Here is a 20,781-nt window from a genome sequence, read left to right as displayed (position 1 = left end):
AAGTTAAATAAATGAAATAGACAAAGAAAATATCATTTTTATGACCAAGAATAAGATACAGAGGGTTGTAGCCATACAGGTACAAATTTTTCGAAAGTAAATCCAAAAATTTCCAGGCGTTATTTACTTCAATTAGACTTTATGCTTGAAACCTATACACAATGTCTGATTTAACGACAGATTTAAAAAAAATTATTTTATTTGCTTTATTACTGAATTAGCTAATTTTATCTATGTGATAGTCATAGTTATATGTGTTAATCATTTTTAGTACCACTTTAAATATTTATAAATTAATACCTTGATTTATACTTAAATTATATAATAGTAGAAATTTACTTGAGTTTATATTCATTTTCTCGAAAACGACGAAAATTATTTTCTTCGAATGAGTATTGAACTAAAATATCTGTAATATTTACGTAAAATTTTGACATATAAAAAATTGTAATTAACCTTTGAAACCCCCTCGTATGATTATTAATGTTGGGACATTTTACAGCGTTGCCGAAAAACTTTTACGTATTTGTATAACGTTAAATTGTTCAATATTGAATTATAAACATTCAAAAACTTATTTTGATTATAATTGACCAAAAAAAAAAAATACTTTCTTTGAGTTTTATTGATGATCGTAATGGGAACAAATAAAATCTGCAACGCAATAGATCAAAAACGAGTTATATCAATATGATTTATAGTCGATGATTTCTTTTGACGTAAATCAATTTGTTATTGCAAAAATTGAAGACCGAGAAAAAAATTTACAGTTTTTTTTGAGTGTCTAAAACCTCTCGGCTGTTTGATGTTGATGGGATATGCGTTTCTTATGAAACGGAAACTTTTTGAGATTTGAGATCGGATTTTAAAAGATGGCGGCTCCAATTAACATATAATTAATTAAATGGCCCGTGGATTTCCTGCTTCGGTAAACAAATTAACGTTCGCGAATTCTTCAGAAACAAATATGGAAATTATAGATGATGAAAGAAAAGATATTGTACAATAGATATAGTAAACAACAAAAAATCCCGCAGATCTGAATTCAAGTGGAGACTTTGGGTTTACCATTAAAAGTTTCCACGAGTTTCCAACGAGTTCATGTGCTATTCAAGGTCAAAGGTTGTTGTTTGGGGTTTTTATGACGCTTTTCTCAAGTTTCATTTGTATTTTTGTAACTAACAACAATTCCAGTAGAACTGAATTCAACTGGAGACTTTGGGTTTACCATTAAGAGTTCCAACGAGTTTCCATCGAGTTCATGTGCTATTCAAGGTCAAAGATTGTTGTTTAGGGTTTTTATGACGCTTTTCTCAAGTTTCATTTGTACGTTTGTAACTAACAACAATTCCTGTAGAACTGAATTCAAGTGGAGACTTTGGGTTTACCATTAAGAGTTCCCGCGAGTTTCCATCGAGTTCATGTGCTATTCAAGGTCAAAGATTGTTGTTTAGGGTTTTTATGACGCTTTTCTCAAGTTTCATTTGTATGTTTGTAACTAACAACAATTCCAGTAGAACTGAATTCAACTGGAGACTTTGGGTTTACCATTAAGAGTTTCCATCGAGTTCATGTGCTATTCAAGGTCAAAGATTGTTGTTTAGGGTTTTTATGACGCTTTTCTCAAGTTTCATTTGTATGTTTGTAACTAACAACAATTCCAGTAGAACTGAATTCAACTGGAGACTTTGGGTTTACCATTAAAAGTTCCCACGAGTTTTCATCGAGTTCATGTGCTATTCAAGGTCAAAGATTGTTGTTTGGGGTTTTTATGACGCTTTTCTCAAGTTTCATTTGTATGTTTGTAACTAACAACAATTCCTGTAGAACTGAATTCAAGTGGAGACTTTGGGTTTACCATTAAAAGTTCCCACGAGTTTTCATCGAGTTCATGTGCTATTCAAGGTCAAAGATTGTTGTTTGGGGTTTTTATGACGCTTTTCTCAAGTTTCATTTGTATGTTTGTAACTAACAACAATTCCAGTAGAACTGAATTCAACTGGAGACTTTGGGTTTACCATTAAGAGTTTCCATCGAGTTCATGTGCTATTCAAGGTCAAAGATTGTTGTTTAGGGTTTTTATGACGCTTTTCTCAAGTTTCATTTGTATGTTTGTAACTAACAACAATTCCAGTAGAACTGAATTCAACTGGAGACTTTGGGTTTACCATTAAGAGTTTCCATCGAGTTCATGTGCTATTCAAGGTCAAAGATTGTTGTTTAGGGTTTTTATGACGCTTTTCTCAAGTTTCATTTGTATGTTTGTAACTAACAACAATTCCAGTAGAACTGAATTCAACTGGAGACTTTGGGTTTACCATTAAGAGTTCCCACGAGTTTCCATCGAGTTCATGTGCTATTCAAGGTCAAAGATTGTTGTTTAGGGTTTTTATGACGCTTTTCTCAAGTTTCATTTGTATGTTTGTAACTAACAACAATTCCAGTAGAACTGAATTCAACTGGAGACTTTGGGTTTACCATTAAAAGTTCCCACGAGTTTTCATCGAGTTCATGTGCTATTCAAGGTCAAAGATTGTTGTTTGGGGTTTTTATGACGCTTTTCTCAAGTTTCATTTGTATGTTTGTAACTAACAACAATTCCAGTAGAACTGAATTCAACTGGAGACTTTGGGTTTACCATTAAGAGTTTCCATCGAGTTCATGTGCTATTCAAGGTCAAAGATTGTTGTTTAGGGTTTTTATGACGCTTTTCTCAAGTTTCATTTGTATGTTTGTAACTAACAACAATTCCAGTAGAACTGAATTCAACTGGAGACTTTGGGTTTACCATTAAGAGTTTCCATCGAGTTCATGTGCTATTCAAGGTCAAAGATTGTTGTTTAGGGTTTTTATGACGCTTTTCTCAAGTTTCATTTGTATTTTTGTAACTAACAACAATTTCTGTAGAACTGAATTCAACTGGAGACTTTGGGTTTACCATTAAAAGTTCCCACGAGTTTCCATCGAGTTCATGTGCTATTCAAGGTCAAAGGTTGTTGTTTAGGGTTTTTATGACGCTTTTCTCAAGTTTCATTTGTATGTTTGTAACTAACAACAATTCCAGTAGAACTGAATTCAACTGGAGACTTTGGGTTTACCATTAAGAGTTCCCACGAGTTTCCATCGAGTTCATGTGCTATTCAAGGTCAAAGATTGTTGTTTGGGGTTTTTATGACGCTTTTCTCAAGTTTCATTTGTATGTTTGTAACTAACAACAATTCCAGTAGAACTGAATTCAACTGGAGACTTTGGGTTTACCATTAAGAGTTTCCATCGAGTTCATGTGCTATTCAAGGTCAAAGATTGTTGTTTAGGGTTTTTATGACGCTTTTCTCAAGTTTCATTTGTATGTTTGTAACTAACAACAATTCCTGTAGAACTGAATTCAAGTGGAGACTTTGGGTTTACCATTAAAAGTTCCCACGAGTTTTCATCGAGTTCATGTGCTATTCAAGGTCAAAGATTGTTGTTTGGGGTTTTTATGACGCTTTTCTCAAGTTTCATTTGTATGTTTGTAACTAACAACAATTCCAGTAGAACTGAATTCAACTGGAGACTTTGGGTTTACCATTAAGAGTTTCCATCGAGTTCATGTGCTATTCAAGGTCAAAGATTGTTGTTTAGGGTTTTTATGACGCTTTTCTCAAGTTTCATTTGTATTTTTGTAACTAACAACAATTCCTGTAGAACTGAATTCAAGTGGAGACTTTGGGTTTACCATTAAAAGTTCCCACGAGTTTTCATCGAGTTCATGTGCTATTCAAGGTCAAAGATTGTTGTTTGGGGTTTTTATGACGCTTTTCTCAAGTTTCATTTGTATGTTTGTAACTAACAACAATTCCTGTAGAACTGAATTCAAGTGGAGACTTTGGGTTTACCATTAAAAGTTCCCACGAGTTTTCATCGAGTTCATGTGCTATTCAAGGTCAAAGATTGTTGTTTGGGGTTTTTATGACGCTTTTCTCAAGTTTCATTTGTATGTTTGTAACTAACAACAATTCCAGTAGAACTGAATTCAACTGGAGACTTTGGGTTTACCATTAAGAGTTTCCATCGAGTTCATGTGCTATTCAAGGTCAAAGATTGTTGTTTAGGGTTTTTATGACGCTTTTCTCAAGTTTCATTTGTATTTTTGTAACTAACAACAATTCCTGTAGAACTGAATTCAAGTGGAGACTTTGGGTTTACCATTAAAAGTTCCCACGAGTTTTCATCGAGTTCATGTGCTATTCAAGGTCAAAGATTGTTGTTTGGGGTTTTTATGACGCTTTTCTCAAGTTTCATTTGTATGTTTGTAACTAACAACAATTCCAGTAGAACTGAATTCAACTGGAGACTTTGGGTTCACCATTAAAAGTTCCCGCGAGTTTTCATCGAGTTCATGTGCTATTCAAGGTCAAAGATTGTTGTTTGGGGTTTTTATGACGCTTTTCTCAAGTTTCATTTGTATGTTTGTAACTAACAACAATTCCAGTAGAACTGAATTCAAGTGGAGACTTTGGGTTTACGATTAAAAGTTCCCACGAGTTTCCATCAAGTTCATGTGCTATTCAAGGTCAAAGGTTGATGTTTAGGGTTCTTATCACGCTATATCACTTTGAGGTGTTGCCAGTAGCCATGCATTTTGAGTAGTAGCTCAATAATTTTGAAATAGTCCACTTTATGTCTCCAATATTTTGGATAATAGCCATAATCAAGATTATTATGACATAGAGACCTTATAAAACGTCAAAATTGACACGGGAGCCATAATTAATTGTTTCACAAAAATGATGTACGGGGTATTTCAGAAGTACATCATCAATATTTCAAGTATTATCAAGAAGATGGATTTATAAACTTTCGATATGGATCTAGAACAAATTTTTTCTGGAAAACTACCAAATAACAAAAAGATCATTAATTACGTATGTCAACAACAGTGATATTGTGTATTTAATAACATTATTAATGTAAATTACGTAATTAACTAGAAAAAATCATGCTAATATGTGTTAATGATTACTAGAATTACGAGAATCAATTATAATGATTGTAGGGTCCCTTTATTCTACTAAAATTGCTTATACGTAAATAAACAGGACAAATTTGTTCAAAATATCTTTGATATGGAAAACAATAACAATTTTTTCAGATATTTTCATTATTTTAGAGAAAACTTGTACGAAAAAAGACACTTTAAGGGGATTTACTTCGTGTTTACATATATCTGTCTCCTCGATTCGTTTTTCTTGATATATATATAAAAAAAAATCGCAAAAGAGTAAATTGATGAAAAGGACCTTTGTATCTAGGACATTGAGAATCCTACTTGATGCCTGTCGCCTTGAATTGAAGCGCAGTCTCTCAGTGGAGAACTCGAAGACAAGTTAAGCAATACGTTGGGGTCAGGAAGATCTTTGTCTTTTGGATAAAGAGCACCAAAAAATGGATTTTATTTTTGACGCAACCTGTATTACAAAAGCGGATATAGCACTCGACCAAAGCCTGTGTGAATATAATAAATAAATGCAACGATTATGATGATTGAAAAGTCTTGGAATAAATTACAATCCGGTTTATAATTTTATTGTAATTTACGCGAATTTTATGGAAGTTTATCATAATTATATATTAAACGATTACTAAATGTTAAATTCATACTAAAAACGGCAACGTCGCTTACAAAAAAACAGCGTCGACGAAATTTTATTCTTCAAATATCGATTGCAGATGCGGTCGCTAGGAACAATCAATATTTCATGAATCTATAACGCCGTCAGTCCACGTGGACTCATCATCTCCACTGTGTACCAATGAAAACATCGAATCGTATTAATAAATGCGTTTCTATTGGCCGAAGCTGTCGAAACAATATCTGTTATATATCAGGAACGGATTATAATAATATATTTCATCTTCAGTGAACGAAAATTATAACAAAAGTTGAAATTATTTTCATAATTCAACGGTGCTCCACCTCCTACTTAATAAGTTGACGTAATTGAGCATAATATTGAGTTCCTAACGATTTATCAAAATCAGTCGCCACCGTAGGTTGAACAAACGCTTTTTTCGTAAGTTTTTGTGGTTTGTAAATTTATTTTTATTGAAAAAACAACTCTCCATACAGGAAAAACCAAAAATTGTTTACCCTACGGCCACCATTTTGACATAAATAATCTGTTTTCGTAGATAACTTAATTTTTAACAAGTTTCGTTGTGAATGCTGTCAATAATCATTAAAAATGACAGTTATACGAATAATAAGTGACCTTGTGGAGTAAAATGGACAACCTGTATAATTTAACCAATTAGATACGTGATATTGATGTTTCGAATGATTGTAACCTTTTAGCAATTGTTTGTATTTAAAAATCTTTCTAAATTACCTTTAATTGCTCCTAGTGTGACTGTAACTAATTATTAATATTAAAATTGGAATTAGAGTTCTATATTGCATGCTTGAAATACAATAACATACATTAATAATGTTATTGTCCACTATTTATTTCAGAACGTTAATTAATTTCATTAAAAATCTAAATAATAATATACGTTTTATTTCCTTCTTCTTTTTAGTTAAAACGGCCTCAGTTGCTAGGGCTATTCAGCTTGTCATGATGAAACTTCAAAATCAGACAGGTTAGGATTCAGGCTCGGTTTTATATACGTGGAAAATATTTAAAATTCAAATTTTTTGACAATAATGCATTAAAATCTATAATGAAGTCGTCTTTATTCATCGGTATATATTTATTTATAGTTGTTTACGAAGATTGTTATGAGGTTATACCATACACTATTTCAATAATAGTCCAGTCGAAAATCTGTGAAAATATGTCGTCGAAATACGATTTTTGATTCTAGAATCTGCTATATCCAAGCATTCAAAAAGGGTCAGTTTTAGTAAGGTTAGCAAGAAGATTGTTCTTCGTCAATTTATCTTGAATATTTTTCTTTATTTCTGCCAAATTCGCTTCTATTAGCGAATAATATACGGGGTGTCCTACGACGAGTTAAAACTATCTGTATATAGCAAAATATTCATAGTAAAATAGTGAAAATTTCTACGTTTGTGTTTACGGATACGATCTTTTTAACTAAAATATTTTCAAAGATGGCCGACTTCCGGTTCTCCCGGAAATCGACTGTAACTTTGTTATTTTAAATAGAACACCCTGTATATTAATACATTTTTGAAATTTACGTAAAATTTTAGTATAGTTCCGTTTAAAATTTTTTTTCGAAAAATGAATACTTTTTGAGTTATTAATTTTTATGTAAAAAATTTGACCATTGCAGAACCCTTATCAATTATTTTTTTACGAGGATACCCTTAAAGATATGAAAATGGTTTATCAAGGTCGGACGTATTTGAATATATGTTGAAAAATTTTTAATTTTATACAGGGTGTGTATGAAAAGTGTTCAAAGTTTAACTTTATAAATATCAAATTTATTGCATTTTTCGAAAAAAGTTTTTAGACAAAATTATATCAACATTTTACGTATGTATTAATATATAGGGTGTTCCACTTAAAATAACAAAGTTACTGTCGACTTCCGGTGGAACCATCTTTGAAAATATTTTTAAAAACTATTTTGCCATATACAGATAGTTTTAACTCGTCGTGGAACACCCTGTATAAGCAATTAGACAATCTAAGAACAGCTCATTCAAAATGACGACCGTGGGGTAAACAATAGACTTCCTCCTATGTACCATTGATAATTTTTCTTGGCTTTTTCCGGTAGTAAAAGTTGTTACAACGAAAACTTAGAGCTTTAGGTGGAGTTTCATTAAAAGAACAGACCTGTAGTCAGAATCTTGCTTATTTTCCACTAGCTTCCAAATCCAATATACATGTTTATTAAACTACATTTCCCGATTATCTAAACTAAGCACAACACAAAACCATATTTCCGCATTTCTTTAAAAAGCCATTTCTCAGTAAAACTGGGTCTAAAATTCAACAAAAAGTTCACAAATCATACAGAAATTTACGACAAAAGCATTTGTTTACCCCACGGCGACCATTTCTAAATAGATTTTGACAATTCGTTAGATATATTGACAAGATAATTGAAAAATAGATCAGTCAAATTGACTGTCATTTATTCAATCCATTTTTCCAATTGACCTTGAACGTATTTGACGTTCAGGAATACCAACAAATTATTTTATTGATTATAAATTGGATCAACCATCATTTGTACGTCAATGAAACTGAAAACCTATCGAATACATCGCTACTGTCCGTGAATATATAAAGGAAAATCTGTGTCAGTCGTTTTCACGTTTTTCGCAGTTTTCTTATTAAACATGTGACGAATTGGAACTTGCTTGAAGTAATCACTCATAATTTTGAGATGTGTGCGGGAAAAAAATAATATAAACATAACATTGAGTCATTGAAGTGGTTTGATTGAACATTTTCAACCGTCAAATGTCAAAAAGTAAAATATTAATTTGTAAATGGAAAAATAATATCTAAATATTTGATTTAAAATCGAAAAAATTTAAAATTTCTAACTACATAAGAAAACAATAGTCTTCTTGATGATCACGAGGTTATCGTTGCCGGCAACGTAGCGTGTGCTGGTATAATACAGTTATTTTTACATCCCGACACAAAACACGATTTATACACCATTTTTCAGATTAATCACAGTTTAATAATAGAGGAAAACTGTATCGTATGTTCAGTTTTTATTTTATACTTATGACGTCCTTTGATATAATCGAACACACTGTAAAACTTACTGGACTCTCACCGATGAGTTGGTCTGTGATTTCTTTATCTTCCATTGCATTCCGGAACGTCCCCAATGCCTAAAACATGAAAATGGCGTCCCAGATGACCACGTGCACCTATCGAGTTCCATTCCCGTTTAAAAAGAACAGTTCATTGGCTAGACAAGCTTTTATGTGTGCCTAAGTTTGTTTTATGTAGCTTAAGTGGTAGGTTTCGACTTTCCAGTCGATTAGCAGGTCACTTTGGATTTCTGATATCGTTATATCTGTGAATCATTGCTAAACACTCGATGGAACCATCTTCACGACGTAGTTTTTGTTTATTTGTGACTAAACGTCTAAATTTTCGGTTAATTTGCGATGTACCGCACTTTTTTAAATGCCTACTAAGTCTGCTAGCTCCCGCACTTTCAATCGACGATCATTCATGACAAAATTGTGGATTTTCTTAGACATTTCTTGAGTCGTCACCTCATTTGGTCGTCGCAGGTCGTACAGTCTCGTTGAAACTTTGCTACCCAAGGATTAATCTTACCCAGATTAAAATCTAATTCAGTTTTTATTTTGGTTGGGCTAAGGCATTTCAAATGAAAGTTTTGTATTATATAACGATGAAAATTGCGTACTTTTCAATACAGTGGTATTTTTCAAGGTCAGATATTCCCGGAACCGTCCTCGTTTACCTGAAACTTCTATAAATATATTCTAATACTTTATTTTTAAGTTAAATGTTCTGCCATCGCCATGATGGTGTTGCGAAGTTTTCAAGCGACCCTCGTAAGTTGTATCTAACAAAAACCTTATTTAAAATGAATAGGCGACTTTTTAGAAGGTTCGATACGTGACCTACTCTACTATGGCGGACGAAGAGACGCGGTTTTTTCGAAATTTATTCAAAGATATCATGGTTGTTTTTCTGCGGGCATGTTATATAGTGAAAAAACCTGTTTTCTTTTCTAAACGCAGTTATTATTGAAGCAAACATCAATTACACTATGTTCATGAACAGTTTCCATCGAAACTCAGGGATTTTTTTATGATATTTACCAGGCAATTATAAAAAATGAAAAATATTGATATGTTGTGATACTTTTATTTTTGTATTTAACACTATTTTTTAAATCTATTCAAAAACTCGTAAGGGGTCAAATACCAAACATTTTGGCTTCGAATCTTGAAGTTTGTTCAACTGTTTAAACCTCCCACGCGTGAGTTCTGATCTCAATACACCAGCGCCATTACAGATCGTTTATGATGTCCAATATGGCGACCGTGTCTAGTCACCTTTTAAATTTCGCTCCTGTTTAAGTGGAAGAGTCGTTTGGTAAGTTAGAGGTAGATTGGCACCAGCATTGGTGGATTTGCTGATTGATTTTACTATATTTCTATGGCTTTTGTTCATTTTGAAACCAAGTTAATCATCCTGAAGCGGTTAGCTTCATTATTTAGTGATTTTTCGGAAAATAAACTGTACAGAGTCAGTATGTTGGTAACTAATGTTTGTTTATTGATATATTAATTAAATAACAAAAATTGAATCATTAATATAAAAAATAAAATGAATAGATAATTGGATTGTTTAGATAAACTACGACTGCATATCTTCATTCATTTTTTTGCTTATTAAATCTTGCAAAAAACTGGTTTTCTTGAATAAGCATAACACATGAATCAGCTTGTAATATTAAACGTGTTTATGGTTTTTTGAAATAATAATTATAACTATTTTCAGGGGTAATTGCCGATTTTCATAGAAATCTTTTCGAATACTACCTTTCTGTCTGTCTGTATAAGTATATTGGGCAGACAAAGAGATGCATTAAAGTCCGGGTTAAAGAGCATAAACAGATCGAATATTGTCGATCAATTATTGTATTCGAAGCTTCTACATCTACTAGAAGTACCTTAAGAGTTTTGATGAACGGTCTGTAATGAAATTAAGAGCTTTCACTAGTTATAATTATGAAATTACTGGTTCAAAAGTGATGAAATTCGAAATATGCGGAAACACTGTGGTATTATCACGAGTTTTGGTTTCTACGAGGGTTCTAAGCGATGAACGGAGATCCTCTGGGTGAAGTTCAGTCAAATTCTAGCCTCTGTTACCGTTGGAAATATTTAGAGCACTCAAAATGAACTAAAAATCGTTACAACATTGAGAAACTGTCATATTATCACGAGTTTTGGTTTCTACGAGGGTTCTAAGTGATGAACGGAGATCCTCTGGGTGAAGTTCAGTCAAATTCTAGCCTCTATTGCCTTTGGAAATATTTTGAGCACTCAAAATGAACTAAAAATCGTTACAACATTGAGAAACTGTCATATTATCACGAGTTTTGGTTTCTACGAGGGTTCTAAGCGATGAACGGAGATACTCTGGGTGAAGTTCAGTCAAATTCTAGCCTCTATTGCCGTTGGAAATATTTAGAGCACTCAAAATGAACTAAAAATCGTTACAACATTGAGAAACTGTCATATTATCACGAGTTTTGGTTTCTACGAGGGTTCTAAGTGATGAACGGAGATCCTCTGGGTGAAGTTCAGTCAAATTCTAGCCTCTATTGCCTTTGGAAATATTTTGAGCACTCAAAATGAACTAAAAATCGTTACAACATTGAGAAACTGTCTTATTATCACGAGTTTTGGTTTCTACGAGGGTTCTAAGCGATGAACGGAGATCCTCTGAGTAAAGTTCAGTCAAATTCTAGCCTCTATTGCCGTTGGAAATATTTAGAGCACTCAAAATGAACTAAAAATCGTTACAACATTGAGAAACTGTCTTATTATCACGAGTTTTGGTTTCTACGAGGGTTCTAAGTGATGAACGGAGATCCTCTGAGTAAAGTTCAGTCAAATTCTAGCCTCTATTGCCGTTGGAAATATTTTGAGCACTCAAAATGAACTAAAAATCGTTACAACATTGAGAAACTGTCTTATTATCACGAGTTTTGGTTTCTACGAGGGTTCTAAGTGATGAACGGAGATCCTCTGGGTGAAGTTCAGTCAAATTCTAGCCTCTGTTACCGTTGGAAATATTTTGAGCACTCAAAATGAACTAAAAATCGTTACAACATTGAGAAACTGTCTTATTATCACGAGTTTTGGTTTCTACGAGGGTTCTAAGCGATGAACGGAGATCCTCTGGGTGAAGTTCAGTCAAATTCTAGCCTCTGTTACCGTTGGAAATATTTTGAGCACTCAAAATGAACTAAAAATCGTTACAACATTGAGAAACTGTCTTATTATCACGAGTTTTGGTTTCTATGAGGGTTCTAAGTGATGAACGGAGATCCTCTGGGTGAAGTTCAGTCAAATTCTAGCCTCTGTTACCGTTGGAAATATTTTGAGCACTCAAAATGAACTAAAAATCGTTACAACATTGAGAAACTGTCTTATTATCACGAGTTTTGGTTTCTACGAGGGTTCTAAGCGATGAACGGAGATCCTCTGAGTAAAGTTCAGTCAAATTCTAGCCTCTATTGCCGTTGGAAATATTTAGAGCACTCAAAATGAACTAAAAATCGTTACAACATTGAGAAACTGTCTTATTATCACGAGTTTTGGTTTCTACGAGGGTTCTAAGTGATGAACGGAGATCCTCTGAGTAAAGTTCAGTCAAATTCTAGCCTCTATTGCCGTTGGAAATATTTTGAGCACTCAAAATGAACTAAAAATCGTTACAACATTGAGAAACTGTCTTATTATCACGAGTTTTGGTTTCTACGAGGGTTCTAAGTGATGAACGGAGATCCTCTGGGTGAAGTTCAGTCAAATTCTAGCCTCTATTGCCGTTGGAAATATTTAGAGCACTCAAAATGAACTAAAAATCGTTACAACATTGAGAAACTGTCTTATTATCACGAGTTTTGGTTTCTACGAGGGTTCTAAGTGATTAACGGACATCCTCTAGGTGAAGTTCAGTCAAATTCTAGCCTCTGTTACCGTTGGAAATATTTAGAGCACTCAAAATGAACTAAAAATCGTTACAACATTGAGAAACTGTCTTATTATCACGAGTTTTGGTTTCTACGAGGGTTCTAAGCGATGAACGGAGATCCTCTGGGTGAAGTTCAGTCAAATTCTAGCCTCTGTTACCGTTGGAAATATTTTGAGCACTCAAAATGAACTAAAAATCGTTACAACATTGAGAAACTGTCATATTATCACGAGTTTTGGTTTCTACGAGGGTTCTAAGTGATGAACGGAGATCCTCTGGGTGAAGTTCAGTCAAATTCTAGCCTCTATTGCCGTTGGAAATATTTAGAGCACTCAAAATGAACTAAAAATCGTTACAACATTGAGAAACTGTCATATTATCACGAGTTTTGGTTTCTACGAGGGTTCTAAGTGATTAACGGACATCCTCTAGGTGAAGTTCAGTCAAATTCTAGCCTCTGTTACCGTTGGAAATATTTAGAGCACTCAAAATGAACTAAAAATCGTTACAACATTGAGAAACTGTCTTATTATCACGAGTTTTGGTTTCTACGAGGGTTCTAAGTGATTAACGGACATCCTCTAGGTGAAGTTCAGTCAAATTCTAGCCTCTGTTACCGTTGGAAATATTTAGAGCGCTCAAAATGAACTAAAAATCGTTACAACATTGAGAAACTGTCTTATTATCACGAGTTTTGGTTTCTACGAGGGTTCTAAGCGATGAACGGAGATCCTCTGAGTAAAGTTCAGTCAAATTCTAGCCTCTGTTACCGTTGGAAATATTTAGAGCACTCAAAATGAACTAAAAATCGTTACAACATTGAGAAACTGTCTTATTATGACGAGTTTTGGTTTCTACGAGGGTTCTAAGTGATGAACGGAGATCCTCTGGGTGAAGTTCAGTCAAATTCTAGCCTCTGTTACCGTTGGAAATATTTAGAGCACTCAAAATGAACTAAAAATCGTTACAACATTGAGAAACTGTCTTATTATCACGAGTTTTGGTTTCTACGAGGGTTCTAAGTGATGAACGGAGATCCTCTGGGTGAAGTTCAGTCAAATTCTAGCCTCTGTTACCGTTGGAAATATTTTGAGCACTCAAAATGAACTAAAAATCGTTACAACATTGAGAAACTGTCTTATTATCACGAGTTTTGGTTTCTACGAGGGTTCTAAGTGATTAACGGACATCCTCTAGGTGAAGTTCAGTCAAATTCTAGCCTCTGTTACCGTTGGAAATATTTTGAGCACTCAAAATGAACTAAAAATCGTTACAACATTGAGAAACTGTCTTATTATCACGAGTTTTGGTTTCTACGAGGGTTCTAAGTGATTAACGGACATCCTCTAGGTGAAGTTCAGTCAAATTCTAGCCTCTGTTACCGTTGGAAATATTTTGAGCACTCAAAATGAACTAAAAAAACAACACAGGACTTATTTAGAGCAAATTTCGTTATTTTTTAGCACAAAACTTGGAAGTAGGACTAACAAAACATTATTTCTTATGTTTAAAAGCTAATAACAATGGACAAAATTTGTTATTTGACCGCCGTTTATATGTAGAAAGTGAATAAATTTCAATATAAAAAAAAATCATATTCGCACAACTAAAAGTTTAATTAATAAGGACATATGAAACTAGTAACACATTCTACATTTTTTTCCACAACATTTATTTTCGTTTTATAAATATTCTGTGAATAATTTAAAAAAAAAACGATATCCTGAATAGTTAAAATAGAATATTAAATTGTATTACGTAATTTTCGATCGTGACTTCAATAACTAACAAAATTTCTATACCAAATTTCGTATTTTTACAAAGTACCTCCAGATTTTTATTATATTCTCAATATCATTTATCGTAACCTTGCGATTGACAATTCGAAAAATTATCTAATACATAAACAAATAACATTCGTTATAAATAAATAACAGACCAAATACGAAATACCATTTGTGTAAATTGTAAATTATTGACAGTCTGTTAAAATATACTTTCGAGTTCTTGTTTTCTATCAGGATCGTCTTCATCAAACTCCTGAACCAACTGAACATTTCTACCGGGTTTTTCAATATTTTTTACACGTCCAGTTTCACGAAGCTTTTTTTCAATTTTACCAACTGTAGACTGCGAAACGTGTTGACCGGGGAATTTAATATTAAAAATTCCACAAGTTTCGTTGTATTACCACAACCAATCATGATTAAAATGACTAATTCTTTGAGTCTAGTCATTAGACGTCTTTTAGTAACTAAAATCCCTTTCCAATAAGGTGCCGCACGATGGTGGTTATAATTCAAAGGGGGCGCTGGAGGGTGATAACGTTTTCATATTGTAAATTGTCAATTTAAGAATAAAAATCAAGTTTTTTTTCCACATAGTACATAATAAGGTTACAATTGATTTTATTTCATATATATATATGGACCGCATTGTATATTAATTTGAAATATAAAATTTAATAAAACATAATCACCACGAAAGTATGTTCAATCACGTGGCAGTAAACGCCAATAAGAGAAGCGTGACGTCACAGCTAGCGAAAGGCCATGTTGTAGCTGTCATATTCGTTATTTCTAGTTTTCGCCAATAACTGTTAAATTAATACAGTTTATACAGAAATAAATTGTGGAATCAGTTGATATCTTGTATCTTTGCCGTTCAATATACATTTTTTATAATACAAGGAATTCATTATTTAATAAAAAAACATAAATTACTGTCATAAACAAACATGGCTGTTTCGGAAGGTGTGATGTCATTCAAGACGCCATGACAGTCTTGACGTTTGTCAAGTTTATTCCTAAAAACTCAAAATTCTAATGTAAAAGTCTCATATTTCTTAAAATAATATATTTTTGGGGTGAAATAGATGCTAAACAATAGTTTTAAACTAATTTACAAATAGCCTATTATAAAAAAGTAACTTACCCTTTACCGGGTGATTCTACATTCATTTTAAAACGTAATAAATCACCTATTATAAGATTTTTTATTAGTTTTTTTTACGTTAAATAAATAAATACACATTCAAATAGTGTTTTTATGAGTTATTTTTATATAAAAACTTAATTCAACCTTATATAATCACGAATTTCGAACTGTAATTTTTTCTTGACCACTTTGTAAGGCATTGCCGCTATATTATTATATGTTGAGATGTGGTACGACGACCTAGAGTCAATTATTGCAAAAAAAGCTGAACGGGAATCCCTTTTGTAGGGATCTCAAGATAATTGGAATGTGGAAAATTATACGAACCGCCAAGGCTATAAAAAAGTGGGATTAACCCACGAGAGATTGGATGGTTATTGTCTAGCATTTCTGTCTCAAAACATTGTTAAAATCATACTAAATAATATATCGAAACGAAGTACTAACGTACTACAGTGTACTAACTCTAAACAAAAAATACAAAATCGAATTTGAAATCGGTGGATCTAATCGCAGTATTTTAAAATCAACTTTAAAACTTTCGAAAAATGCAGATTTTAGCCTCATAATTGACTTGAAATTATTATTATTAATATAATAAATGTTAATAGGCAATTTTTTAAATGAATAAGCAATTTGTTATTTAATAATGCTTCGTGTAGGAAAAATATTATGGAAAATTTGAATTTAGAATGGTTTTTTAATTAATCAGAATTAGTTTATAGGATATTTCACGAAAAGTAATTTCCTTTCCGATATAGATAATATATTATTATTAGTTTCCCACTCTCCCCCAAATCTTATTTGACTAAAGCATGTGGAATGAAAAAACGCAGAATTTGTTGTAAAATTTTATATTAATTTGAAATATAAAATTTAATAAAACATAATCACCATAAAAGTATGTTCAATCACGTGGCAGTAAACGCCAATCAGAGAAGCGTGACGTCACAGCTAGCAAAACGCCATGTTGTAGCTGTCATATTCGTATCAAATGAACAGGTTATTGAATTCGTCATAGCCCCGTATATTTACGAAAAAATTTCACATCTACAAACATTTTGTACCTATTAGATATAATAAAACGTTTTTATTTATAAATATACATCATGTAATCAATTGGTTCAATTTTGAACAGTACCTACACATTTCCAGTACCTGAAACTTACCGGCTAGATTGTCAACAAAATCCACGTTTGATTCAGGTAACGGTGGGGATATCGTATGCTCCGCTATTGGTCAGTGAAAGTACAAGAAATATATATTAAACAATATTTTACTGAAAATTTTATTAGATTTACATGAATGTGTTGACGATTTTATGAAAATTGGGCGTAGCGCGTTTTCTAGTCCCATCGCGTATTTTAGTGAATGATTTTTGTGTTGTTCTTAGTGTATATTTGGTTCAAGTGAGTTTTTTAAAAAAGATTTATGCGATTTTTAAAGAGGTACTTAATTCATTTACATTTTTAATAATTAAAATTAAAAAAAAGGATTATAAACTTGTAGAAAATAATAACGATATAAATTTCCATTCATTTATAAATTAAATTATATTATATTGTGAAATCGAAGAAAAAATTATTTTAAATTTAATTTTATTAAAAAGAATTATTTTAAACCATATTAATTCGCCGCAATTATTTTTCAAAAACATTTATACAAATTTAGAATAAATAATTTATTGTACAGAAATACTGACAAGAAATAATGAAAACAAATCAAATTTTTCAAATATTTTCCAAAATGTATCACTGTGGCATTAGACATAAAATAATTATAACTGAAATAAAATATAAACCACATAAACATATAAATAGAAAAAAATAATCTTTGAAAAGAAAACAAAACATAATACGTGTAAAGATATAATTTCTTTTTATTTTTTTGAAAATATGGTTAGAAAAATTTATACATTTTGATAAAAAACGAAGTAGATCTAAACGTCAAATTTTTATCTATCATTTTAAACCGATTTCCAAAGAAAACAGATCTAAAATCAAGTACAAATCAAGTCAAATAATTTTTAATAAACCCTATTTTGGGGTATATCAGTTGTCAGTGTTTCTATATTCAACCGACAACGGCATCAGTTCATTCTGCAACAGCCTGAAGAAATTACTTAAAACAGACGTTTTAGAGAAAAATGTATTGATCGATTATTGGCCTCCAAGATCACCTGACTTAAATCCTATCGATTTTTTTATATGGGACTATATGAAGTTCTTAGTATACGAAACAATAATAGAATCTAAACAAAGTCTAACAGCTAGAATTCAATTCGAAAAAGAAAAATTTAAAGACGTTCTTGATTTATGGCAAATTAATCATTTATTGAGATCTCTGAGTGGTAGAGCGTTGTGGGTCGAATATAGAAACACCCTGTATATCTAATACATAAAAATTCCAAGCAGCTGTAATTGAATATTGGCGTTTGTTACTCAATTGACTCAATGGACACACGGTAATATCAATCTGCTCAAACAGTAGAGCTACCAAATAAGCATAATTGCTGTAAAAAAAAGAAAAAGAGTCGGTGAGTAAAAGCTGCAAGGTCGAAACTAACTCAACTCGTCAGATTAAAATCAACAGATCCCTCAAAGTGCTCAATTCAAACTCTTAGCAAGCCTCACAGTGACGTTCGAAAACTACAAGTCAAAGTAACAGTTCTTATTTTCGGCCTCTAGTAGTTTCAAACTTCCTAGAAAGTCGTCAGTACCTTGGAAGTGATGGATTGATACTTTCTCCTCGTTTTTCACCCTTTTTTCATAGCGAAAAATCGTCGTTTCAAAAATTTTTCTAATACATAGTTGAAGCGGTGTAAGCTCAGCAAATTCATATAACTTTCAACCTTAGTTTGCTTAGATTCAATAGTTTGTAACATTTTTTTTAGTTCACGTCCAAGCTCACCTCCTCAAATTCTTCTTTATATTCATAGCCTCGATATGTTCGGGTAATCTAGACTTGTTTCAAGTTTGTTATGAGGAAAATCTTCAATTCTAACCGAATCTCGACTGCAAATCATATTCATAGTTGATTAATTAAAAATTTGCAAAAAGAATTTTAATCATTCAATAGCAGGCAAACTTCTGGACGGTGCTTATACAAAAAATTGTCATTCCACAATCAATTATTCATCGTTCTCAGAAAAATCCTCTACTTATCTTAAGTACTTCGTTACTAACTACATTACGATGAATATTCAATCAACAGCTCTGCCAAAAAAAACTTTTCATATATATAAAAAACGTGTATCTAGAAGATCTGAGAGGAAAAATATTGGATGCACAATCTCTCTAAGATTCCCAAATTTCCTCGGGTGGTAACCCACCAAACGTTGACCACATCCATTTATCTATAGAAGTCTAAGTAGGTGATGAGTTGGTTCAGACGTTGATGGTATGAATGAAGTAGTAAGATGAGAAAATTGGATAAAACAAAGCGAAGAGGTCCACCAGAAGAGAAATACAATTCAGTCTATTATTAACGAAATATGTACAACTACAAACCTTAAAAAAATTGAATTTTTAGTGATAAGAAGCAATAAAAAACAATTACATTAACTACAAGTTAAAGTACATAGGAATTTCATTAATACTACAACTATGTATGGATTTATAAGTAAATTTTAACTAATAGACTGTTTATATATGAAAAGGTACTGCATTTGATGAGAAAATAGAAGAAAAAAATAACTAATAATAACGAATTAGCTAATTAAACGATTGATTGGACACAAATAGCTCCACGAGAAAAAGATAACTGACATTCTTATAACATTTTCTTAACTATTCACAGTGAAAATAGCTTAGAAAACGTTCAGTTACTATTCCGGTCAATATAGACAGTTAAAATAACAAAAATGCCCAGAAAACCAAATATTGATGGAGAGTTGGGTTTACCATTACAGGCTTTTTCTCGAAAATGGTAAGTTTAATCAAAATTAATCTCAAATCAAAGTTGTAGATCTTAAAATTCTCTACAAAAATGGTCTGTATGATATTTTTTTTCTAAGTTTCATGACAATTTTAGGATAATTCAAAGGAACAATACAAGTCAATATCTAGATATTACCTTATTATTGATTATTGGGTTAACTATTGTTTTGATTTATTTATATATTTTAATCAGATTCATACACTTGAAAGTCTACTTCAACATTCATGACTTCTTCTATTACTTCTTCTTCTTTTTGCTGGATGTTCATAAATTGTTCAAATGTGGCTGTGTTATTGGTCTCTTCCTTGAAATCACAGGAATCATTTTGTACTCAACTGGACATTTGAGCAAAACTGAGAATCGCGTTATCTCAGAAATGGTAACTCTTAGAAAAAAAATCATAGATATCATTTTTGTAGAGAATTTTAAAATCTACAACTTTAGTTTGAGGTTATTTTTGATAAAACTCACAGTTTTGGAGAAAAATCCAAAAAACCTCAAATTTTGACCCTCGACTCCAATAACTTTAGTAGCACACATAGGATCGACGGAGATTTGTAAAACTTTATTTGTAATGGTAAAACCCGAGCTCTCCACCAATATTTGGCTTTCCGACATTTTATTCAAACTCTGTTTCAATAATAATTCAATTTTTATTTTGATATGATGGACTTTGTTGATTACTTATTGGATAGTGATGAAGATATTGATCTTGTGGAATACCTTCAACACGGTATGGTCAAGCAGCTTCTGATCGAAGGGAAAATCGAGGAAAAACGTGGTCCCGGCAAACAACAAGCTTCTTGACTGAAGAATATTCGCGAGTGGACGCTGATAAGAAGGGCCAGAGACAGAAATGACATTGCTGGGGTTATTCCCAACCTTCTTAAGAAAAGGGCACCGAAAGAAGAAGAAACTTGTCAAAAGTACAAAACGAAATATATTTCACAAAACAATAGATTCAGATGCGAATCCTCAAATTATTGTTCTATGGACTATCTGACACAGTTTAAACAATTTAACCAATACTATTAGTTTAGTAAACAAAGAAACAAATATCGACATCTACTTGCCGTTTTTCAACATTATTTTTAGAATTCTTTCATGTTTTCTAGTGTAGTTATGTTTTTTTTTACATCCCGATCATTGAGTATGTTTAGTGTCTATACAAACATGTCTAAATCAGTCAATATCCAATCGATCTAATGTTCGTTTTAGACGTTCGTTCTGT

General features: G+C 32.1%; 1 protein-coding gene and 1 long non-coding RNA gene across 3 annotated transcripts in view; one reads left to right on the top strand and one right to left on the bottom strand.

The window, feature by feature from the left end:
• Window positions 1-20,781, top strand: part of LOC130895670 (scavenger receptor class B member 1-like) — a 46,520-nt gene that overhangs the window by 1,320 nt on the left and 24,419 nt on the right. Inside the window, exon 1 of one of the 2 annotated variants that reach the window (XM_057803123.1) lies at window positions 16,653-17,020. The exons of the other annotated variant lie outside the window; for it this stretch is intronic. The gene's annotated coding sequence lies outside the window, so the exon portion shown is untranslated. Of the gene's footprint in view, window positions 1-16,652; window positions 17,021-20,781 lie in introns of those variants that run through there. 2 annotated transcript variants of the gene reach the window in all.
• Window positions 16,450-19,909, bottom strand: LOC130895671 (uncharacterized). The gene is made up of 2 exons (XR_009059486.1): window positions 19,686-19,909; window positions 16,450-18,625 (listed from the first exon to the last, which is right to left on the bottom strand). It is a non-coding gene; the product is annotated as an uncharacterized LOC130895671 (long non-coding RNA).

Source organism: Diorhabda carinulata, chromosome 6 (assembly GCF_026250575.1).
Source record: "Diorhabda carinulata isolate Delta chromosome 6, icDioCari1.1, whole genome shotgun sequence".
In the NCBI taxonomy this organism is placed as follows: Eukaryota; Metazoa; Arthropoda; class Insecta; order Coleoptera; family Chrysomelidae; genus Diorhabda; species Diorhabda carinulata.
The sequence above is the reverse complement of the archived record's forward strand: the minus strand, read 5'-3'. Positions and strand labels throughout refer to the sequence as shown.